General features: G+C 44.1%; 1 long non-coding RNA gene across 5 annotated transcripts in view; it reads right to left on the minus strand.

Moving 5' to 3' along the window:
- Positions 1–26508, minus strand: part of LOC138566548 (uncharacterized) — an 807988-nt gene that overhangs the window by 393438 nt on the left and 388042 nt on the right. For all 5 annotated transcript variants that reach the window (XR_011301960.1, XR_011301958.1, XR_011301959.1 and 2 more), the window contains one exon: positions 19785–19850. This is a non-coding gene — a long non-coding RNA (uncharacterized lncRNA). The remainder of the gene's footprint in view (positions 1–19784; positions 19851–26508) is intronic.

Here is a 26508-nt window from a genome sequence, read left to right on the forward strand (position 1 = left end):
CAAGAGGCCTACGTATATTAATTCTACCGGACTTTGAAGACCCTTTAGATAATGACCTCGCCACGGACTGGGAACGCAACTTATCCACCAGTTCCAATAATATGCTTAAGTTACTTATTGAACATGCCAAAAGAGAACATGCCAGAATTGTTGTCCAGATCGATAGTTTGAAAGAAGAAATTGCTCTCTATGATGCACCTAGCACTACGATTGATAAGAACTACAAAACTTTATATACCTGTCTACGCAAACATCAGGATGAAGTCAAACTTCGTAAATCACGCAAGTTCTCAAGAGATGATAGAGATTACCGTGATAATAGGGTATATACTTATCAACCCAAATATGATCAAGTATCTCGCTCTCGTACGAGCAGTTTGGCTTCATCCCTTGCTAGCTCTGAAGTCGATAGCGACAGTGACAAATCATCTTCTGAGACCAATTCCGAAGCAGGTATTGCTACTTCTGAGCCTAATCTCTCTGATGTAATTGAGTCCAGAGAAGGGGAACAAATACCCATTATTCAGCCCACGCCTTTTTTAGAACAAATGCGCAGGTACAAAAAAGGCAACCGCCAAGCCGCATTAGCAGCGGCCAAACAGTTTCGATTTCAATTACCCCCACCCGCCAATATTTCAACCCCAGACCCAAGCCTGGGGGCACAAGGGGTGGCCAACCAACCAGGCGCAAATGCCCCGATTGCCCAACGCTGAGTCACCCGGGCATCATACCAACAGACTCTCAGGAACCAAATCAGATAGATTTAATTCATAACTTGAGTAGTTATTCGCTCTCCTCTGACGAACGTGCAGTCCTTAACCGAGGGCTCTCTTTTGCTCCTACTGGTTTTAACGAATATGTTCAAATTCAGATTGATTTATTCAAATTTGTTCGTAAATTAAAATTAAAGAAATTTTTCGCTAACCAAGTTAAGCTTTACAAAAGTAAGCCCCAAGAACCACAACCATCTGACATCACACTACAAACCATGTTGATTACTCATGTACTCATGTATATTGATGAATATGGATTAGACCCTAACATGAATATAATGAACTTGATGCATGACCTCAATATTGAACTACAAACTTTGAAAATAAAAGAATTATCAAACAAATCGAAATTCACTCCTGTATTTCCTAAAGATAACTTGATTGACACTTTCCACCAAGTCATAACCAACGACATCCACAAATTACAAGACTCTGCCAAACACAAGAACACGAGATCTAACCTTTTTTAGTAAAGAACAACAAGCTCTGCACACTCTGGCCTCAATTGATACGATTATCATAAAGGAGGCAGATAAGGGAGGCAATGTTGTGATTCTGGACAAAGTAGACTACATTACAATGGGCCTCGCCTACCTTGATTCTCCTGGATCTTACGAAATTTTACCTGGTAACCCCACGACCTCTCTCCGTGCAACAATCAAATCAGTGGTGGACAAATGGCATAAAGCAGGCTTGTTAACCGATGTTGAAAGACAATTCTTAACTGTTGATGGGCCTACAATGCCAACTGCTTATTTTCTGCCAAAAATTCACAAACCGTTTGTCAAAATACCAGAAGGGAGACCTATACTGAGTGGAGGTGGTGGTATCCTGGAGCCCACCTCCCTGTACATCAATGAATGCATCTCACCATTAGTCAACAATATACCTACTTTCATTCGTGACACAATGCATATTCTCCAGATGCTCAACCAACTGCCTATGTTACCCAATCTTGTCTTGGTTACACTTGATGTAAAAGCGCTTTATACATCTATTAATCATCAGCAAGCAATCAGCAGTATAGACTTTACTTTTCGTGCTCATTCAGCTTCGTTTTTCGAACATATCGAAATGATCAAAGATCTACTATCTGTTTCTCTTACTAATAATGTATTCCTTTTCAACAACACTTATTATAGACAGTTGATCGGAATTGCAATGGGGGCAAGTTATGCCCCTGCGTTAGCTAACATTTTTATGCATAACTATGAACAACAACCTGTTTTCTCTAACCAGCTCTTCACGCCACATATTCACATGTGGAAACGTTATATCGACGATGTGCTTTTGGTTTGGAATGGTTCTATTGAGCTTTTAAATGAATTTGTTGCTTATCTCAACTCTAACAATTGGGGCATTCAATTTACACACACGTATAGCCCTACATGCGTTAATTTCTTAGACCTTACTATCAGTATCTCAGATAATCAGTTTGTAACTAAAACTTTTAGAAAATCTACATCCGTGAATGCAGTTCTGCATGCTACTTGCTGTCATAGGAAAACTGTAGTTTCTAATATACCCAAAGGCGAATTCATTCGGGCAAGACGGAATTGTCTGCTTACGAATGACTTCGACCAGGAATGTTCATTGATACGCCAAAGGTTTATAGCTAGAGGTTATGACGTACGCTCAGTAGCAAAAGCAGAACATGATGTACGGGCCATGAAGAGATGCGATCTACTCACTCCGAAAGTAAGGAACGAGAATGTTCATTCTCAGAAACTCAAGTTTATCACCAGATTTAATTCGGATAGTTCGGTGCTTTACAATATAATCAAACGGCATTGGCACATCCTACAACTTGATCGTGATATAACTCCTTGGGTGGACAACTCACCAAGTTTTATCTATACCAAGGCAAACAACCTCAAGAACATACTTTCTCTTTCATTCATGCCAATCCCACCCAAGCAACATACTTGGTTACACCAGCCCCCACGCCCTGGTTTTTACAAGTGTGGGGGCTGCTCTATGTGTTCACATGCACTGGAGACTACCTCCATCGACTTCGGACACTTAGGTACACACAAGATTTTGTCTTTTATCAATTGTAATTCGAATTTCTGTATTTACTGCATTAAATGTGTCTGCGGTCTATACTATATTGGCAGTACTATACGCCCGCTGAAAATTCGCATCAGGGAACATCTGTACTCAATTACTCAATCTGATTCCAAATATCCCCTAGCTTTGCATTGGCAAAGATCCCATCAAATGGATAACAAGGCAATGATTCAATTTGCTGGGATCATGAAGGTGTCCCTCCCGCAACGTGGAGGTAACCAGATACTTAAACTCAGACAATTGGAAGCCCGTCTGATTTGTCAATACTGTACTGTAGAGTTTGGCCTGAACACAGACCATGAACTATCTGTCTTTTTGTGATTAGATGTTGTTTAAAAGTCATGGTACATGTTGTCTTTTATATGTCTTTCCACATGTTATGCCAACAGGCATTGGTCATTTGTATAGATGTCATTGGTAATCAGCCGTTAGCTACATGTCATTATCCAATTATTATGCTATCTACCCGGGCGTAGCGCCCCATTTTTATTGCATACACTTGCTAGCACGGGCACCTCCGTTTAAACAAAACTTATGTAAATTCAGTCAGGTCCAGGCGCCCCTCCATTATTTAGCATCTTTGCCAGTACACGGGACACTTTTTATTATAGATGCAGGCACATGTGTTTGCACAATACACTACTGCCAACCGTGGACAGCCCAAGTGACTTCATACTTCAATTGATTAATTAATTCCTTCCGGATTTATGTCCTTCGGCCTTGCATTATTTTTTGCAATTCATTTCTATTTGTGCATTTACCATGCGCAAATTATTTCCGGCATACGCACATCTCAAACATATCATTGTCTATATCGAATAGCCGTAATGATTTTCTTTCCATTACATCTACACTAGTCCATCATGGCGCTTTTGTTTTCCCCTTAATTTTGAGGTGACTCGCCCGCGCACGGGCGTTCTCACTGTTGCTTCCCTCCCAACTCCGAGTTAACTCGGCACACAGAGGGTCTCCGTTTGGCTCCAGTTCCTCACATAGCAGTGAACGCACTGGTGAGTGAACGTTGACAATTTGTACACGGACCCTTCCTGCGAGCATCACTTTACGATCCTTGTTGATTTAGATGTCCACAGAGATAACCCACTTAATTAGCTAATTGACCCTTTGTTGCTTTGTTTTCTTTGGTTCTTGCCGCAACTGCATTCTTCGATTCCTGCCCGTGCCGCAGCAACTTAATAATTTACTGAAATGTCATTCGTGCAACTGCAAAATATTGGTATGTCATTTCTTTATTTTTAAATGACTGCTAGGTGGAAATCTAGTCAGTCAGAATCCTATACAAATAGTCATCCCCTCTTTGTTTTATAGGGATCCCACGCCTAACTTTGTCAGATTATTCAACTTCTATTATTGGTAAGTGGGGTAAAATCATATATATATATATATTAAAACAATTTTTTTTGTATGCAACAACTGCAACCCCCCTTTTTTACCGTAATCGATTCATTAATTTGCCCCTCGATAAAATTTCTTTAATTTTGCATTTTTTTCTAGTATCCTAACTTTACACAAGCCAAGATCAAGGTATAATTTTAACAGTCAGTGGCCTTATACATGTATTTCTGGCTGATTACCACGAGCATCTTCTCTCACTGAATAATTATGTTGTTTTTTCTTCTTTTTTCTCTTTCCCCCCCTCTCCTTATTATTTTTCATAATGTGTTATGTTTTTTCCACCGAATTACGCACTTTCTGTGATTATAATTTCCTTTATCTGAACTGGGTTGATTTGAAATGTGCATTCGGTGTAACTGTCTGCTACTCTAACCATATACCCAATGTGTTCATTTGGCTAACCCTAACTGCCTTCTTGCCCTGGGTCTGGGGAATTTGTTTGTTTTACTATTGAATCATGCTCAACAAATGTTTTTGTTGTACATCAATGTTTTATATTCTTGCACAAGCAGCCTCAGTAGAAGAGCGGGAAGCTCGAAACACGTGTCAGGCTGCACCAGCACTGATTAAAACCACTTATTTAATTTGCATTTGCTTATTATTCTATGTGTGTGCGCAGTTTGAGAGCAAACCCTTTCTTTTTCTAATTCCAATTTCTAGTGGGAATTTGGCAGGCTCCTACTCAAGCTCTCAGCCGCAGCCCTTCCACAGCCACATAAGTTGCCGCCCTATGCGCTGTACCCTGCTGGCCTTTTTCTGCCATATTATTAAATACAACAAGGAAGCTGAAAACATGGTCTCGAGTCACATGATGAGATGAAAATAGACTTTGTGCAGGATACACTGAGACCAGAAGATGAGGTCATGCTCACACTCCCTTTTATTCCCAGGAGCAGTGATACTCTGCAAGGCCAAGTTCAAAGTCTAATCTCATGACAGACAGCTTGAGTGATGATGGATGATGGGCTAATTGGGTGGGGAGGCATGACCAGGCCGAAACCACCAGCACCTGGAGTACTAGCTTGCATGTTGCTAACGAGTGGAATATTCCAGAATGGTACAAGCGTGCCAATCAATTATAAAGGGCCATGTACCAAAGAGCCCTATAGTTTAGAGGTCCAATGAGACATGTATTTTATGACTCTCACAATGACTTGCACTAGGGGTGGGCAGAGTTGCCCATCTGACAGTAGAGATCCGATCACAACACCATCCCTCATGGAAAGTATATCTAGATATCCCCCGTTACCCAATCATAAACAAACATACGTTTTCTCAGTTTGCCACGTAGTGTGACGTCAATGATGATGGGTTCTTAGTACATAGATGTGTTTTTTATGTTTTTCGCTGAGATCTTGCTGTCAGACATCCGACAATGTCCATTGTACTCCCTGTTTTAGATAATTGTTATTAAAACAGACCAAGTCTTTTGCCAACTTCCTCAGCCAGTTTTATTATTGATGTTTGAGTAATTTCTCCATCCCCATATACCCTGTAAAGTGTTACCTCATCTTAAAGAGCCTAAGGGTTCACAATGATAAGGGCAAGATTAGAAAAAATGAAACAATAACACTGAGACATGAAGTAAAAACTTCATCACACACATGCAGTTAAAGCACCAGCAATTCATCCTTTAGGGTACGACTACCCAGTAAAGGCAAAGATACCCCTCAAGATACAGTAAACTGTAAAACTCCTGGAGGATGGCAGAAGATGGAACATGGTAAGAGTAGCACCTTGCAAGAAAGCCATTGAACATCATGAAATGAATATTGAAGACACCAGAAGCATGAGTAAAAGCCGCGAGTTGGAAGACAGCAAGATGACCAATCCTGTGCATGCAGACACTGTGCAAGATTCACAGGGATGAAAGACACAAAATCAAGAAGAGAAGCTTGAACACCAGGAAAAGCAAATCCACATCCCTGATGATCAAGTCTCAATATCAACAGAAGTGGACATGCTGGAGTATCCCCTCTGTTGCAGAAACTGAAAAGAGAGAGAATCCCTGATGGACTAAAGGGCTGTGAGTTATACTAAACCTTGTACATCTTGGCTCCTTTCTGAAAGTTCTGCAAAGGAGATGTGTGGTATGTAGTCTTCTCTCTCCACCATCCTCTGGGTAGTGCATTTACAGTAAAGGGTGAAGAGAGTATCCAATGCGTGGTGGGGCACGGTGCATGTCATGCCAAAGGTGGGAGCCAAGGAGTAAACATCACTACTGCATTGCACCTCTATGTTGTTTCTCTCACATACCAAAGACACATTTGACTTACTCACCTTATCTTAATACTGACAAAATAAATCTAGAGGCTAACGCATCATAATTGATTCAACCATTTGTTTCGAGAGTGTGACATACAACACAATACCTCTCTATAACCCCCCAGATGCTGATGTCTTCTGCAGTCTCGGTTATGCTGTTCTTCCATCTGCTGCTTCTTGCACCTGTTGCACACTGCTGGCCAAAGACACCTTGAAGGAGGCACTCATTTCTGGGCCGGTGCACATTTGTCGTGTCAAAGTGCAAGGTTCAGCCATATCCCTTCTGTTCTGTGCACTTGCTGTTGAATGAGACAGACCAATGCTCGGCTGGTCGGGATCCCCTTTCCCACAAGACCAATAGGCCTAGAGGTCCACTTCAAGAAGTCAATGGCTTAGTACTCTCAACAAAACAGAAGTTCCTAAAAAGGTAAGGTTTATTTGAGGATAAACTGGCACATACACTGACTGCAGCTACTCCTTCTAGTAACTTCTGCCAACTGCCTTCTCAACATTCTTTCCATTCAAAGGACAGCAATTCCAGGGTTGGACGATGGGGATGTCAACCATTCTAATCTGGAAGAGGTAACTGGTACAACATAATGAAGTGACTATGTACAGGGGCATGAAGAAAATAAATAAACATAAGATAAATAACATAGAATAATAATGAAAACAATGATTTAAAAGATGCCTGAAAAGATGCCACCCTTACCTTATTCCACACCTCACCTCCAAACACTGTGACAGCATTGCCATGATAGTTCTCCAACACTTTATCTCTATGAAAATCTTGCATCACACTTTCTTCCCTTCCTTGGCAATATCACTTTCACTTTGTCTCCTCTCACAAACTCTGTAAGCAAACAACCATGTCTCCTGTCATACCTATCTTTCACCATTTCTCTTTGTCTGATAATGTGCTCTGTCATTTTCAAAGAGTCAACTTGTACCAGACGCAACTCCCTAAGCCAACCAGTTGTTAAAAGTGTGTTTGATTTCTGACCCTGAAAAGTTCAATTGGAGAAACTCCTGTCATGGCATGTGGGGCAACAAGATACTGGAACACCCTCTGCAATAGAGCATCTTTCCAACTCCCATTATTAGCAACCACAATCATAGGCCCATCCATGATCATTCTGTTGAACCTCTCCACACATCCATTGCTTTGGGGATGATACAAAGCAGTCTTCCTGTGTTCAATCCCTAACGACTTTAACCACCTCTCAAACTCCAGGAACATGAATTGAGGCCCATTGTCAGTGATGATCAAAGAAGAAAACCCTTCGCTCAAAAACACTCCCTCTCAAAATGTTACAACATTGGCGGTAGTGATCGCCTTCAATATTCCAATTTTGGGCCATTTAGATAGCATGTCCACAACCACGATTATATAGCTATCCTTCAGTCTCTGAAGATGTAGGGGCCCCAACCAATCAATGGCTATAACCTTCCAAGGAACATGCAGAACATCTGTCACTACCATGGGCGGAAATCTCGATTTCAGTGCCTCGTCACTCTCTTAACAACTACAACAGCCCGTAACTTGTTGCTCAATAGCTACATCCATCCGAGGCTATGAGAAATCAGTTCTAAGGACTGACTTGGTCCTTGAAATGCCCATGTGACCTTTCTGCCCTAGCTCGATCAAAGTAGATTTCATGTCTTCTGGCACCAGTATCTTCTCTCCTCTCCATATCATTCCTCTTTGCACTGACAGTTCATATTTAACATGCCTACATTTTTTTTTAACACAGACAGTCTGCCGTCAGACAAAACATCTCCCTCACCATGCCACCGTTCTATAACACAACTCTTAACATACAGATATGCATCATCTTTTTCACAAGACTTTGTCCACCTTTCTTCTGGTAAGCACTCATCCGCACCAAATATATCCTTGATGTCCTTCTCCAGGTCCATCCTCCACAGTACAATCCTCTTCCATAATGGCGTTGCGTGATAGCACATCAGCAATTACATTCTGCTTCCCTTCCATATGTTCCACCACAAAGTTCAATCCTTGAACCTTCATCACCCATTTCATAATGCACCGAGAGATACCATCCAATCCTCCTTTGTTCAATATATTAACATGGGGCTTGTGATCTGTCCTCACATCAAATGCTCTTCCATGCAAGTACACCCTGAACCTTCCAATGGCCCAGATCACGACCAACGCCTCCTGCTCAATAACAAAATATCTCCTTTCTATATCTTTCAAGGTCCTAGATCTAAATGCTGTTGTAAATGTGTTCCCAGTGCCATCCTCCTGCACAAAAACAGCACCAAGTCCTATGTCACTCGCCTCAGTATAAACATCTGTTTGTAGATTATCTTTGAAACCTCTTAGCACTGGTGCGACCACAATACAGTCTTTGGCACACTGGAACTCCTTGTCAGATTCTGAAGACTACAGAAATGTAACTCCCATCCTCGTAAGTTTCCTGAGCTCAATGGTTCTGCTTAATAAACTTAACGTAATATTCAACCAGACCCGAAAATGATGAAACCTCTATCTTGGTTTTAGGAGCTGGCATATCCACAATTGCCTTCACTGCGCTAACTTTGGGTCTTATTCTTTAACCTGTCAGGTTGTAGCCAAGATATTCAACTTCTCCTTTCCTGAAGTGACAAATCACCAATGTCAATGTGAGACCAGCCTCACCAAGCCTCTCAAGAACCAACCGCAATCTCTGGTCATGCCTCAATAAGTCAGACCTCAATATCAATATGTCATCTTGGTATGATATGATATCATATGATATGTAAGCATATGATATGGCATTTATAACGCGCTTATACACAAGTGTAGAACTTAACACCTGGAACTGGGCCAGGTAGTGTATGCATTACCCTTTGAACTAGCTGCTGACACAAGACCAAAGGGCATATGCACGCACCTGAACATCCCAACATGGGTAATGAATAGCGTCAAATCACATGAGTCGGGATGTGAGGGAATTTGATGATACACCAACTTTAAAGCAAGCAACGAAAACACTTTAGATCTGGAGACCTCTGAAATCAACTTATCAATTTTGAGGAGGGGAAATTTCTCTGCAATCACATTCCTATTAAGTTCCCTCAAATCAATGCACAGTCTAACTGCTCCATTGGCCTTCCTCACAACAACTATGTGACTCACACACTCAGGCACTTCCATTGGTTCAATAACTCCCCCTCTCACCATGCACTCTAGTTCAACTTCCACCTCCTTCCTTAGGGCTAGCGGTACAGTTCTCCCCTTTGCCACTACTGGGACAGCACATGGCCTAATCTTAATTTTGTGCATACACTTCATTAAACATCCCACCCATAACAAAATGTCAGTGTCTTTGACAACACAAGACAAACTCTCCACCATGCACATTTTACTTTCTGCACCTTCTTTCAGAGCAGTATATACAGGTTGTTTGGCATTTGAGTCTAATGTGATCCCTACCGCAGCTTGGCTGCTCCTGGAAAGTAAGTCTCCCCCCACAATTGTCACATACACATTACCCATCGAACGTCTCCCTTGAAATTCAAGCTCTGCTTGCGTCTGACCAATTATGTGAATCAGAATTTCTTTGTGGGCATTGGCTTTGACAGTGGCTTCTTTAAGAACACACTTCCCAAACCTCACTTCCTGAGTGTCCTTGCCAATGAGGTTGTAATCGGCACCACTGCCGATCAACATTATCACCTCTATAATGTTGACTTTGTCTAAAGACCTAGGTTTCTTTAATTTCACCCCAGTCACAGCATTCACAACTTGAATGACTCGCACTCCACCAAACATTTCAGAATCAGAGTCATCATCACCACCATTGTTCTCTTGTACAAATCCAGGTTTGGCAGACATCCTGAAACATTTGCTAAATGAGCCCTCATTCCACATAGTCGACACTCAACATACACTGCAGTACACTCCCTCGAGTTAGCAAAATGCTGGTGGCTACCGCATCTGAAACACCTCTTCTATTGTGGGTCACGCCCTCCATGTCTGCGAGAATCAAAATTCTCCCTCCTCCCCCCATGGCTCTTAGGCTTCCTGCCATCACTGTTCTTTGAGTCTCCAGATTTCTTGGCTGCCTCACGATGACTGTTCCCTCCAGAAACATAACTGACACCACCAGTACTCTTCTCTAAGCTGGTCTTATCTGCCTCCAGACTAAGTTATCTCCTGCATTCTGCTGAGTTCTCCACCTCTTTAGCGATCTCCATCGTCCTGTCCAAATTCTGATCTCTCTCTTTCCAGAATTCTTCCCTAATCCTATGGTCTGAGCACTTGATCATCAAATGGTCACACATGTGTTCGTCATGACAGTGACCAAAATGGCACTTTATGGCAAGTGCTCCAGTTTAGATAAAAAGGTAAGATTTATTTGATGATGCACTGGCACATACGATTGATTGCAGCTAATCCTTCCAGTACCTTCTGCCAGCTGCACTCTCAACATTCTCCCCAATCAAAGGACAACAATTCCAGGGTTGGATGATGGTAATGTCAAACATTCTACTCTGGAAGAAGTAACTGGTACAGCAAAATGAAGTGACTATGTACAAGAAAATAAATAAACATATGATAAATAACATTATAACACTGTGTTGCAGTCAAACCTATGCTTTTTGAATGCTTGTTATCCTCATCTTTATGTTACCTACTGCATGTGATGATACATTGTTCTGTGCCCCCCAACCCGTGCCAGGGCCTGTGAGAGGGGAGATGCAGCAGAGTTTTGAGGACTGTGTGATACCTGGGTTCCTCCCTATGTGTGCTGCCTGAGCTAGTCTTCATCTCTGTTGCTTTTTCGACGTTGGAACAATTTAGGAGTGGTTCCGCATAAGATTTGGGAAGATGGCGCAGATGCGCACAAGTACATCTGGGACTTGTAGCTGCCCTTTCCTCTGTGCTGGTGTGGCAGTTCTGGAGCCGCGAGTACGCTGTCCATCACTTTTTCATGGATCAGGGGCTTTAATGTACTCCTAATCCCCACTGGTGCTGTTGCGTTTCAGAGTCAGACATCTTACCCACCATGTTGCCATGGGCCAACCAGACGGTGTGCTGATATTACCTGTAGGTGCCTCTCATTCAAGATGGACGATGTTATGGAGAGGGTATCCGCTTAGGTACAAATTAATCCCGCTGCACTAAGGTGCGATGCCTCACTCGGACGAGGAGGAGCTCTGAACACTTTGTAGGATGTCAATCTTCATGTATGGTTCCGAAGGTTCTGTTAATTAATTATGCACGCAGTTTGTATTCATGTTGTCAGCTTTTAGCTGCCTATTCAAGTTGCCTTTCTCCATGTATATGTAAAGATCTCAACTCCATGTCTACGTAGGCTCAAAGCGACTGCTTCCTTGTGGCACATGTTTGTCTTGTATGTGATTTTCTCCAGTGCGAGGTATTTTTCTATCATTCATTTCCATTTATCTGTTTTTCCTGATGTGTGTGTGCATGGGTCAAGCTTTGTCAAGGGTGCAGTGTGTTGTTTGCTGGAGGTGTGTTTGTTGCACAATGTGTAGTGTGTTGTTTCACCTAGTTCGGGTGTGGGCTCCATGGTAGTTTGGCTAGATCTTTGTTAATGTTCTGTTGGGTGATGGCTATAGTATCTCTGTTGGTGTATGAGGTGTGTTGAGGTTCTTGTATAACTGCTTTTGTGTGTTGACTTTTCTGCAATTGTGTGAGTTTTGATTTTTGTGTGACTGCTTTTGGCAGCTGTAGTAGCACGCGATGTTGCTGCCATGTGTACCTTGTGGATACCACACAATGCCGCTTTCCTTTCCATCTGTGTGTTATCCTGCTTGTGAATGCATGTGAGGGTTTGCCTTGCAGTATGTTGGTGCGTGCGAGGGCATCTGTGTGGGCGTGAGTGACAGTTACTGCAGCAGAGAAAAGATGTATTACTTGGTGAGTGCCTTTGATGGAGTGTCTTGCCCATTTCTGTACTTTTGCATGCAATTCCAGCAAAGCTTTCCTTTTGTACAACCACTGATGTCCGGTCTGGTCCCTGGCTCCCCCTCCTCAAATTATCTGAAAAGCAGGTTACTCCAGGAACATAGGGTATGACCCTAGATCAGTGGTCGTTAAACATTTTATTGCAAGCCCCCCATAGAGAAAATGTGTCTGGGTATGCCCTGCCCCTCCCTGTGACCGTGTTAATTCTTTTTAGATGCAAACTCTTTGGCTGCTGAGTGCGTGGTGCCATACAAAAATTGCAATTATCAACAGATAAATGCACCCCCTCCATTCATTTATGAAATGGTTCATGCGTATAAAACGCTGACAAACATCCTTTCCAAAAAGAACGCCCTACTTAAAAGGGCATGTATTATAGACAAATCACAGTAAGTATGTTTGGAGTTCATTTCTTACATTTATTGTTCAAAATTCATTGTAAAACATCCATTTATAGAAAACCACATATAACACAGTGGCATTTCATATATTAAAAACCAATTTTAGGGAAATACATATCGCATCTAGAAAAAACACATATCATATCAAAAACAATGATCACATTTCACCCATTCTTACTCTAGTGCGTGGTGCCATCATATTGAAGGGATCTTTTGTTGGGGATACATTCCAGGACAGTAGGACAATCACTTCTAAACATGGAAACATTGCATGTAAACAGAACAATTGCCAGGAGGGCTTTTATTTTCTCAAAATACATTCTTATTCGCATATTCAGTGAAAAGCAATATGATTTTGCAGAGTGAACAGTTCTAATGGGAAAGGTGGCCATGACTCTCTGCAAAAAGTGAGTCAATTTGTAGCTTTATTTTTGAGACCGCCACTGTGAGGTTGTCCTCCACTTCCAGCATTGTGCTTTTATTAGTCTTTAGTACAGCTAATGCTGAAAATCCTATTTCCCACATGTCAGAAGAACCAAAAAAGTAGAAGAGATTGTGTAGCACAGCTGGACAATGTGGGATAGTCTAGGTTTACCTTCTGCCAAAAGTCACGCACTGGAATGTTCCTAAATTCAGATTGTAGGGTGCTGTCAGCCTGACGCTCAATCAGCTCCTCCTGCGTGTCAACTGGGAGATGAACCACTTCCTCTACCAGAAAATTCTGCGTCAACCACTCATTGATGGCAGCATTTCACTCAGGGCAGGTGGCCCTTAATGTTGTTAGGTGACTTGTGATTGGTGCCAAGACATGCAGCAAGTTATACACAGTTTCCTCTATTGCTTCTATAAGCAATGGGAACTGAACTGCGACCCCAGTTTCAATTGTTCTTTTCCAGTGGTCTAACTTCCTCTGGAAGGAAACAACTTTTTATTCACTGCAAATGAATTCAATTGGCTCCTTGCAAAGGCCTATTGAGGATATATAGCTTGTCAAAATATCAGCAAGATAGGCCAAGAGCACAAGCCAGCAGGGATCAAGCAGTTTGTTTGCTTTGCTAGTGTTAATATCCAAAAGGAATAGCTGCATTTAATTTCTTAGTTCGAAAACACATTGCAGCATTCTTCCCCTGGCCAGCCATCTGACTTCTGTGTGAAAGCGCAAACCATCATGTTCTGCCCCCATTCCTGCACACAGAATGGCAACGAGACATGCTCTTGTAGGCTGTGTTTTGATGGCAATGACCATTTTTACAGCAGGTTGCAGTACATCTGCAACTATTATCCATATTCTGAGCCTGACCTATCTCCTCACATTGAAGATGCACCATCCGTGCATACTCCTATGCAGGCTTCCCATCTCAAACGCTGTCTGCTCAGGAAATCATTTAAAAGGTCAAACAGTTCTGCTGCTGTTGCCCTTGTTTTAATTGCCTTACAAAATACAAATCCTACAATTTTGCTGCACGACAGTACCTGACATAGGCTATTAAATGAACCTCTCTTGATAAATGTGTTCCCGCATCCGACTGTAATGCAGAGACTGCTTTTCAGCTGTGTGATTAATTGTGCAGTGATATAGTCTGACATCTCAGACACACGGCGGCTGATGGTGATGCTGACAGAGGATTCATTTTAACTTACTTTCATCAACCATTCTCTTGCACAGTGCCGTGGCTGCTGGTAGGACCACTTTCTCAGCATCAGTGAAAGGTTTTTATATTTGGCAACGGGGTAGGCAATGCCACAGGGTTTTTTTTCAACACATTGATTGGAGTAGAAACAATATTTTTAACAGTACCTTTTTGCTGACTATTTGTAAGTGGAATCAAAGAAGTCTCTGCTCTTACCAGTGAGATGCCCATGTTTTGTTTCCCAGTGGCATCTTAATTTGGTTGGTTTCAGACTGTCATTGGCTAAAGTTGCTCCACACACCACACACGGATGGTTAGTTTCAAATTTTACCACAATAGAAGTAAATCCAAAGTCTAAATATGTGGCATCACACTTCCTGGATTTTGCAGTTTTTTATTCTGTGTCAATGGGCTTCATTGCGCGGTAGGTGGTAAGGGATTACCGGCACTGGTAAGGGCACCGGTGCTGGTAATCCCTTACCATCCTATTCCGAGGTCCCTTAGCGGGTCCCTTCCTCAACGCCTGGTTTTATCAGGTGTTATGGAAGGGACCCGTTAAGGGACTTCAGAGCTAATAACGTACGCGCTAATAGCGGGCCCGTTATTAGCTCCATCCCCATTCACATTGAGCCCTATGGGTGCTCGAATGGGAATGGGGAATGGTTCCCAGAATGGGGATTTACCGGGGCCTTCAAGGTCGGAATGACCCGGTAAGTCCCTATTCCGCGAACACGGACCCGGAATGCGGTAAGTGGGTAGCCATGGCGCTAATAGCGCCTTGGCTACTTCCTACCGCGTAATGAGGCCCAATGTCTTTGTCTCTCTTCCTTTTGACACTTCTGTTTTTGGGCAAAAAGAATTGCTCCATTTGAAAATGGGTGTCTCAGCTAAGAAAAAATGCCAATCACACAGTTGGTTGATAAACTGCATTTTACGTACCGCATGTCAGGATTGGAAAACGATCATTACAAAATAAATATGGAAAAAGAACTTTAGAGAAATGTAGCTGTGCTAAAAGCACATGTGCACCAAAAGGCTATTAAGCAAAATCAGGGGCTGGAAAAAGAACATGGTCCTCCAATTGGGCCCCACAAATTCTGTAGTGTTCTACAAGTCCTGTGGATCCCTGTTTGAAGATCTTGGTTGTGTCCAGAATACAAAGATAGGCAAGGGATATTGCTGACTGCTTGTTCTGGCCACATCCCATTGGAGCATTCAGTGGTGGCCCTCTTAGAGCAAAGTTCTAGCTTTGACTCGAGTAATCTGGTAAGCCTCAAGTCCCACCCCAAGACGGTTTGCCCATCTCTTCACAAAAATAATCCCTCTTTACAAGGCAACTTTTCTGTAACCTTTCAACTTTCATAGCCACAACCTATTTTACAGCACTCTAAAATAATTCTTCAGCCAAAGTTCTGCAGGAATACCCAGCTCTGGCTACCCAGAAGTGCCCATACTTGCTGGTCACTTACGAATCAGCCTACACAATGCTCTGTCTTGCTCTGACAAACCTCTTATCTGACTTCACTTTGGCGAGACCTGCAGAGGATACAATGTGCTTCGAACTCAGAAATTAATAGGCACCACCTTTTCTTGTATGATATGATATTATGTGGCATTTATAGCGCGCCTGTACACAAGTGTTCCCTGGCACGACAAGACAAGGAGGGAGAAACAAAGGGAGAACAAAATAACGATCTTACTAGGCCTTGTGTCATTCCGATCGCGCAAGTGCAGGGAAGGGGAGAAATGCCAGGGGGAGGGGAAGGGGAGAAGTACCAGGGGGAGAGGAAGGGGAAGTGCAGTTGAATCAAAAGTGCAGCCAGCGGGTGGCTCATTAGTGCAGAGAGAAGGGACTGTAGGTTTACAGATACAGACCCTTAAGTGCTGGGGAGCCCCGAAGCAGTGCAAGGGCAACTGGACATGAAGGAACCTGGGCCAGAGTTCAGAGGGTGACCAGGTGACCAGTGCGCGGGGCAGTCAGGTGCATCAGCTGGGGAGAGGAAGAGAGAAAGCGGAAGCGAAAAGGAAGGGCTTGAGTTGCTTCCAGAACCGGAGATGATTCTGCTCAAATTTTAGAGAAGCAGGGAGGTTGATCCAGAGGGAGGCCCAGCAGAGGAAATATGTCTGCCCCAACTGTCTGCTTGGAGAAGCATCTGACCCTCAGAGTGTTGTAGGTGGATGAGTGGTGATCTCGAGAAGGAAGATGTTTTGAAGTTGATCATTGCAGCCACTGGGAGTCAGTGAAGAGATTGCAGAGCTGGAATGATACTATCCCTGGGCTTGAGACCAAGGACAAGTCTTGCAGTCCTGATCTGGAAACGTTGTAAAGGATGAAGAGTAGAGGCATTAAGATTTAGAAAGAGGCTGTTGCAATAGTCCAGCATAGAGAGGACCAGAGCTTTGGAGACAGTGAGCTTCTGGGAGAAACTGAGAAAAGGAAGTCGCAGGAAGAGGGCCTAATGTGGGTGGCCAGGGAGAGAGAGAGGAAAGGAGGGAGCTGGTGTCCCAATGAGGGGGATCTCAGTTTTACTGGCATTAAGGCAGAGATCATTGGTTGCACACCATTCCTGAATTGTGGCCTGACAGTCTGGTATGAGAGAAGAAGCAGAGGTGGCTGGGGGGAGCCTGAAAGAGAGCTGAGTGCCATCTGCATAACATTGAAAATTGGAGCAGAAAGTAGTGATGCAGTGGGCAAATGGTGCCAAGTAATGGTTGAAGAGCCAGGGAGAGACCCCAGTTGGACCTGTGAGGGTCGGTCGGTGAGAAAGGTGGTCAACCAGGCCAGGGCCTAATCAGTAATACCAAGGTTGTCGCAGAGATGACTGAGCAGGATGGCATGGTTGACCGTGCCAAAAGCAGATGATAGAATGAGGAGAATGAGGACAGAAGAGAGATTAGAATCAAAATTGGAGAGCAAGTCCTCACAGGTGTTCAGGAGAGCAGCTTCCGTGCTTCTGGCAGCCCTGAGGCCAGCCTGGTGGTCATGCAGGCAACCAAGAGATCCAGTATATAGATTAAGTTGGGAGATGGCCAGCTTTTCCAAGAGTTTGCCCAGGAGTGATGGAGATCGGGCGATAGTTAGCTGAAGAGGAAGGATGGCCAAGGGCTTCTTTAGAAGGGGGTGCAGAAGAGAGCGCTTAAGAGGGGAGGGGAAGTTCCAGTGGCAAAGGAGCGATTGCAGAAATCCGCCAAGGTAGGAGCAAGGGTGTCCATGTGGTCCTTGATTGTTCTGGATCAGCAGGGGAGAACCTGCTTTGAGGAGACTTTCATGGTTCAGACGTGTCTAGAAACATTGTTGGGGTAACCAGGAGAAAGGAGGAGGAGAGACAGCCTCAGACGGACCAGGAGTGGTGGAGGAGGAGGAAGAGGTTGTAGAACAAGAGACATTGGACAGGATGTCCTGAGGTTTAGTAGGGAAATGAGAGGCCAAGGCCATGCAGAGGACCTTATAGGGAATAGGAGAGGTAGAGATTGCGGCAGGATTGGCCAGCTCCTTGCAGATTTTGAAAAGTTTGTCTGAGTTGTTAGATGCCGCAGAGATGCAGGCTTGGGTGTAGGGTCTCTTCTTATAGAGGACAGAGAGTCTGTATTGCCTTTGGACCAGGCGGCAGGCCAGTTTGTCCAGGGTGCGCCCAATGCCCTCCACTTCCTCTCCGCTGCCCTACATTTGCGCTTAAGAGTGGCGAGGTTGGTATTGTACCAAGAGTTCCACTTGGATTCAGGCTTCAAGCGGATACTCATGACAGGGGAAAGGACATCCAGAGTGTTAGAGATGGAGAGATGAAGCTTAGAAAGGGCTGTGTCAGGGTGAGAGTTAGCCAAAGGTGCATGAGAGGAGAGAAAGTAGCGGTAAAAGCCTCAACTGACAGGTACGTGGTAGTGCTGTAGTCATCTTGACCTGCGGGAAAGAGAGCGAGAGGTGGGATGAAAGGAGAAAGTGATCACTCCAAGAGAGAGGAGTGGTGAGAGGGTTAGAGAAGGGGAGGTCGGAGGAGATCAGAACATCCAAGGTTTGCCCGGCAGAGTGAGTCGGGCCAGAGGGAAGAATAGAGAGAGAATCGCAGAGGTTGCGAAAGAGTCCTGAAGAAGGGCTGTTAGCATCCAGGTGGATGTTCAAGTCTCTGATAAGGAGAAGGTGAGAGGTAGAGGCAAGGAGCAAGGAAGAGAGGTCAGCCCACTCAGAGAGGAAGAGGTCAACCTGGCCAGGTAGCCTCTAGATAGTGGCCACAGTGAGAGAGAGGCCAGGAGAGGTAGAGAGTCGGCAGAATAGGCATTCAAAGGAGGAGTAGAGCTGCATTGGAATGATAAAAGCAGGAATCCACTCCAAGAAAATCAAGGCTACACCCCCACCGGGACGGTTGTTTCTGGGTTCAGAAAGGAACTTGTTGCCATCAGAAAGGAGTGTGTCGAAGCCCATGACAGAGCTTGTGTGAACCAAGTCTCTGGGAGACCGAGTACATCCAAATCAAGCTCTTCCAGGAGTCGGCAGAGTCAGAGGAGTGTTTAACAGTTAAACAAGAGTTGAGAGTAGCGATGTGGAGCAGGTTGCCACATTTTAAGGACTTCCGGGGAGTGGGACAGGCCAAAGGTACACCCTGCGGAAGTGTTGGAGGTACCCAAGGATGACCAGAGAAGGAAGAAAGAGAAGGCAAGGTAGCCATAGAGAGAGAAGATAGAGCTAGAGGGCTGGCAGAGGAGGGAATCAACAGGGAGGCCAGAGAAGCAGCAGGGGGTGCCAAGGAGGTAGCAGAGGAAGGAGGCAGCCGAGGAGCCAGAGAGGGGTAAGAAGGAATAGCAGGAGAGGAAAGGAAGTTGAAACGGTGCAGGAAGTGTCTATCAAAGAGGAGGAGATTGGCCTGAGGGCCCTGGACCAAGACGGTGCCATGCAAGTAGACATTACATTAATGATACAAAGAGGTTCTGCACACATCTATTACTGCGCCACAAGTAATGATTAAGTTCCAAATGAATAGATTTTCATAGTTTGCCACATATTTATTGGTGGCCTATAGAGATGACGCGTGTTTTGGAACCCTAAGTGAGCCTTTTTCAAATCTGGGCAATAGTAGTTATTTGTTATACTATATACAAAGAGACAAGCAAGGTGTGCATATTCCATAGTTTGAAACAAAGGTAAGAGCGGAAATTAAATTAAGTAGGATGTAAGTTAAAATAAATTCCCAAAAGTTCCTGAAAGCAAATGTGCATTCCAGTCATATTAATAATCATATGATCAGAGTAATTCCAAAAATAAAATTAAGCATTAATATCATAAAAGAACCCTTACTTGGCTATGTACTTTCGCAAGGTCCAACTCTGGGGGATTTCTCTTTTAGAATTTTGAATTGTGTACCTGAAAGAGAAGAGAACAGCAGGTCAAATATTTGGAGTAGGAACTCCCAGGTGTGGCTTCTATGAGCATTGCACAACACATAGCTTCCTTCTGCCCACCACCCAAAACCCTATAAAATTCTCACAATTATAATCATGGGTGAGGAGCTTGCTCTGGCTCTGCATAAGAGAGCGAGGAATCTTTTAATTCATGCCTGCCCCCAAGACGCATTTCATTTGAATGGGGAACATGGACTCCATTCACAGATTTCTGGCATATGTTGTTCAGACATTCACCGGCCAAGCATAAAAGTCTTGCCCTCACAAGTACATTTGTAACACATTGGGGCAGGGGCCATCAGCATGGGCCACCTACCCCAAAAGTGCATTTCGTTGGTGCCAGCAGCCAGCAGCATGGACCACCTGCCCCCCAAAGGTGCATTATTAAAATAATATTTGTGACAGTGGCCATCTGCATTGCCCACCTGCCCCCAGAAGTGAATTATTAATATAACATTGGAGGCAGGAGCAATCAGCATAGGCAAACTGCCCCCAGGTGCATTATTAAAATATATTTGGGGGCAGGGGACCTCAGCAATGGCCATCTTCCCCAAAAGTGCATTATCAATATAACATTGGGGACAAGAGCCATCAGCATGGGCCAACTGCCTCCAAAAGTAAGTGCATTACTTAAATAACATTGGGGCAGTGACCATCACCCGAGGACACCTGCCCCCAAAAATGCATTTTATTGGGGGCGGGGGCCATCAGCATGGTTCACCTAACCGCAAAGGGCATTATTAATATAACATTGTAGGCAGGGACCAGCAGCATAGTCAAACTGCCCCCAAAAGGGAATTTTTAAAATAACATTGGGGCAAGGGCCATCAACATGTGCCACCTTCCCCCAAAAATATATTATTAAAATAACATTGGGGGCAGGGGCCTTCAGCAGAGGCCATCTGCTCCCAAAAGTGCATCATGGTGGGATAGGGTTGGCAGTGCTATGTAGGGGGATGTATAGACCTTGTTTAAACCAGACCCCTAACACCTCTGCTCTTGAGGGAGAGTGCAGGTGTTAGGGGCTCTAGTTTTTTGTTTTTGATTTTTTTTAAGCCGAGGCTCTACCTGCATCTTCACCATTGCCCATCCTCTTTCCCCGATGGTGGGATCGGGTGTCAGTACTGAGGGAAGGGCAACGGTCTCAACTTTCAAAAATAAGCCAGATCCCCCCAACACCTGTGCTCTCCAACAGGAGAACGGGTGTTGGGGGTCGAGGCCGATCCCACTGTTTGGGGCATAAAACCCGCACCCAGGCCCTTAACCACTGGTTGAAGAGGGTGCGGGAGGTTGGGAGCAGTGCTCTACTTTTTAAATTACGTTTTACTGTTCCTATAATTGTATTTAAAAAACAAACCGTTCCGGGATGGATTCGTTTTAAAATAAAAGTGTAGGAAGAAGTTGAAACTGGCACCTCAGTGCACTGCACTGAACGTTGCCTTAATCCACAGGCACATTTGCATTTGTTTAGGGGGTTGTACGGCGCGTGGGAGGGGGGTTGGCAATGGGGTTTGTGGGAGGGGGACAGGCCAGCAGGGAACATAGTTCCACTACTTCTTTTTGAACACTTCGACCCACTGCCCCTAACACTCCTGTGCGGAATGTTACGAGTCTGGAGCGGGGGGACGAACGCCACAAACAGTGGAATAAAAAAGGAGCACTTACCTTCCCCGGACCAGCAGTCAAGGGTGGACTGGCCTATAGGGAACTGTGGAGATTTCCCGGTAGGCCTCTGCACCCTTGGCCTCTTTTGTGCAGTGACCTATTTTGTTTCCAAATGTTGTCACAGGAAAAGGGTTGTGCTTGCTGAAAATGTGTAATGTGGGTGCCACTTTGAAAATGGTTTCCAGGGCCTCTTTCGGATCCCAGTCCAACCTTGCCTGCGGTCCTTGACCCGGCATCCAGGAAATAAATGCAGCTTGGAAGGCTGTTTGTGTTCGACATGAGACCGCTCCCCCCAGGGGGGCGCACCCCACAGTTTGAATAATGCTACCTTAGGTGAAAAGCAAGAGAGACTGTGGAAAGCATGATAAACAAGATAGGGGAGTTTAAAATGTACTACACGTCGGACCAGCAACCAGTGCAGATTAGTCATAGGTGTAGCAGAGTTTAGGGCACCAAAAGCAAGAAGGCCAGCAGCATTCTGAATAATCTAAAGCCGGTCATGTAGAAACTCTAGCTACCTAAGTACAAAGAGTTTCCATATTCTACACGAAAGGGAAGCGGAATACAGGAGTTGCTCTATGCTGTGGCAGAGGAACTTTAGTCTAGGCATAGGTTGTTATGAACACAAGGCCAAAGTTATAGATGGTAGTCCATCTTAAGCGCCTTTGGGGCCCGGGGCACAGACACCTTTGGGGCTCCCCTCCATCGAACCCAACGAATTCAGAGATCTGCAACATCTGGTCTCACCCCCATTTTCATGATCACAAACCAAAGATTGATATGCTTAATCGCAACAATCAACATAAACATGGGTACTCACTTTCAGTCCACTTACCTTCTTCATTCTTGCTGCAATCAGAATGATAACCAAATAGCATTTCAATGCCAACATTATCAGTCCGTGACCAGGGCACTTGTGTCCTAGCACAGATGTAGGACACTTCATCAATAGCAGGCACTAAGAAGGTATACTGGCCATCGTATCAATGTAGCACACAGATCATATGAAAAAGGTGCTCATAATCCGGAATTGAAAGCTGACTTAGATTAGCTGCATCAAAGAATGCAAAAGTGTTCAAGCATGGATAGAGGAGATCACTTGGAAGCAAGGAGAAAGCTACACATACCGTAGCATGGATGGTGGATGCAGATTAGAGGCTACCAGGAAGGTGTCTGTATGCAGACGGACTAAGATTGGAAGAAGGCCATGGTTTTCGAGTGGCGCTGCTGTTAGAGAGCAAAGACACGAGTGACTCTTATGTGTAATGTATCCATGTTCACTATTACTAGAGAGGAAGCAACACCATATCCAGTGAAACCATGTGTGATGCTTTTTTGAAGATCATACCATGAGAACGAAATCACTTTAAATGGTGACAATTTTGAAGGGGTTAGAGACTAGGATTTTTGACAGGTTAGGTGTTACAAGATTAAATGAGATGCCCATGATAACACATTGGTTGAGCAGTGAAGCTGGGATTTCCGACAACTCTTTATACAATGTACCACTTTCTTTCCCCGTTCTCACCATTAATTAGAATAATCAAATTTTAGAGAATTGACTTGGAAAGTACACAGATCACATAACCAAACATGGCAATTTTTAAAAACAAAATGTTACAGAACCATCTTATGCAATATGGGAATGATTCTAGCTTCGTTGTCTCCATCATCATGGGTAGTAAATAAGTGCCAGAATACTCATTGATGTGATCTTAAAAGATTTCATCTGGTTTTATCTTTTTTATTTTAATGATTTAAATATGTCAAAAACACAGGTTTGTGAAATTGTTATTTATAAACGTGCAGAAATACTTTATATTGTAAAAAAAATAAAAGCAAACCTTTTTTCGTGTCAAATGAGTGGGCCTTAATAAAAAAGTGGCAGAGGCCTGCAATATCTGGTCCGCTCGCTTCTCTATAAAAATGGCCTACATTAAAAGAAATCAGGAAATGGATTAAAGAATGTCACCAGGCATGTGAGAAGGCAAAAAACCTTATCACAGAAAATAGCAGAGTATTTTACAGAGAAATGATAAGATGTATTCAAAATCATTGTATTGTCTGCTGCCAAGGCCAGGATACAAGCATGATTGCTTTGGCTCCACAGTTTTGAATTTAGATACCTAAACACCTCTCTTGATGACACTTGATGCTCATCATTGGAGGTGGCTGCAGTTTTACCACAAACCAGATGCTATGCTAAGTTTTACAGAAACCACTATTTGGTGCAGGTACATTACTGATAATGGTATCTGTTGTGTTACAAAAGAAAATACATATACATTCAGGTTTATCAACTTCAGATATAGCAAAGGCTGAGTCGACCTTGCTGGAATTTGGTATTGTAATCTTGCATATGAACACAGTGATCTGAGCAGAATGTACCTGTCAACAACAGATAGCTAATAGGTTTAGCTTCTCAGAAGCATGCCATAAAATATCCTGATGTTTGGTATTTAATTTAGGTAAACAATGGGAAATTAGTTCTTTAGATAGATCAGCCTTGTGGGACCCCCCTCCCAGGTGGGGGTCTGGGTCAAGTGCCCCTCTTGCCCTCCTATAAAAATGTATGTGGTTGTAGGAGGGCCTATCACTATCAGTACATCGGTTTGATTGGTATTAAGCTTCAACCAGTTCAGAACCATCCTGCGATTAATGGCTGGTGCCCCTTCCTCCAGTGAAATGGAAAAAGGTAAGAAAACCCTGATCCACGCGGAGGAGGATCTGGGTGTCATCTGCATAAGCAGAACAGTGGATTGCGAATTGACAGAGCTAGGTGACAGACTAAGATTACAATGCAGAGGGAAAAAGAGCAGAATTCTGAGGGATCCCATATGGCAGAAATCAAGGAGAAGAAGAAAAAGAGCCCGGCAGAGCAGGCCGCTAGCTTTTAGCCAAAAAGGAATCAAACTAAGCCAGTACTGAGCATTCTATTCTTGCACCTTGCTAGATGATCCACAAGGATTGGATGGTTGACAGGATCAAATGCTACTGATAGATTGAGCGAGATCAGGGCAGTGACGCTGCCGCCACCTGAGGCTAGGCTGAGATCGAGGAGTGCAGCCACTAGAGATGATTGGCAGCATGTGTGCAGTGGAAGCCTACTTGAAATGACGCAAGTATGTCATTAGAATCACCATGACAGAGGGGTGAGAAATACCTTGAAAGTTTGCTGGGACTGACAGAGTGATGAATATCTCTTAAAATGTGGGATTAAAGTGACGGATTTGAGAGAAGATGGGGCATTGCTTTATTGAAGAGAAATGTTGAAAATGTCTATAAAATGGGGCTTCAAAGTATTTAAGAGAGTCCACTTTAGGCAAATAGGAATGGGGTTAGTGAGAGAGCCACATTTGAGCCATGCTGGTATGAAGTGGGAACTGCCATGAGCATTATAGGGAAGAATTGCTGTTGGTGCTTAAGATACTGGGGCAGTACAAAAACTGACATAAGCAATGTGTGCTTTTCCTTTTTGCGAGTAATGTGGCAAGGGACGTCATTTCACCAAAACTCTAGGGGTAGGGGAAGTGAAATCACATGACCCTTGACCTCTGATAACCTCACAGGAAGTGATGTCATTTGACCCCACCTGAATTGACGTCAAGGGAAGCGATGGAACACAACCTTTTACCCCTTGGCAAAACAGGACTTGGCATCACATAGCATTGTTCCTAAGTACACCATCGCGGTCATTACGAGTATGGAGGTAGCCATGGTGCTATTAGCCCCATGGCTACCCCCATACCGCATACCGGGTCGGGGTTCCCTGAATGGGGAAATACCAGGCCATTCCGACCTTGGAGGACCCGGTATTTCCTCATTCCCCCATAGGGCTCAATGGGAATGGGGATGGAGCTAACAACGGGCCCGTTAATAAAGGGCCCGTTATTAGCTCCCTGGTCCTTTAGCGGCTTCCACTAAGGGCGCCTGATAAACCAGCCGCCCTTACCGGGACCCGCTAAAGGACCTCACAATGCGGTGGTAAGGGGTTAACGCCACTGGCACCCTTACCAGCGCCGTTAACCCCTTACTGTCAACCTCGGAGTGAGGCCCTATGAAAAATCTGGTTACAATATCACTGAAACGTGATAAACATTTCATACAAGAATGATCACCATATGTATTGGCAGAAATAAATACATGCTATAACTGCAACTTGCTGTCAACCCCTTACTGCCCCATTACGAGTCTTCTCGCAGGACCCGCAAAGGGTGCCTGATTAAACCAGGCGCCCTTAGCGGGTTCCTCTAGCAGACCAGGGTGCTAACAACGGGCCCGTTATTAATGGGCCCATTGTTAGCACCCTCCCCATTCCCATTGAGCCCTATGGGGGATCAAATGGGAATGGGGATGGACCGGGTCCGGATTCCTTGAATGGGGAAATACCGGGCCCTCCAAGGTTGGAATGGCCCGGTACTTCCCCATTCAGGGAACCCGGACCCGGAAGCGAGGTAACCATGTCGCAAATTGCAGCATGGTTACCTCCAAGGTCGTAATGACCCCCATAGTCCGAAATGGATGCTTATTCTACTCTAAATGCTTTTTTGAGTATTTTGTCTGCATTTTGAATTTGAGGTGTTTAAGAACAGACTAAATCAGTGACTCATCCCCTGAAGGGTGCCTGAAAAAACCTGTAATGAGTCTAGCAATCATTGTATGGAATTCCAAAAAGACTATTTGTTATTCCTATTCTTTGTTATTTAGTGTCACTGCTCAAAGTGTTACACTTGTGGAACATCCTTTTTTTTAAAGAAGCCTGTTTATTTTTTTTAGGGGTAGCATGGGAGACCACAGGGGTAGCAAGGGAGACTTCAGGGGTCGCAAGTGCAACTCCTGGCAACCCCTACATGACGGCTAGTGGTAGGACAAAGGCGCTTTACATAATTGGCCAATGCAGAAACTGGCATTGGCAATATGTGTCTTACATACTTAAATACTTAAATGCAATGTGA

This window comes from Ambystoma mexicanum, chromosome 2p (assembly GCF_040938575.1).
Source record: "Ambystoma mexicanum isolate Mex_15411 chromosome 2p, UKY_AmexF1_1, whole genome shotgun sequence".
NCBI lineage: Eukaryota > Metazoa > Chordata > Amphibia > Caudata > Ambystomatidae > Ambystoma > Ambystoma mexicanum.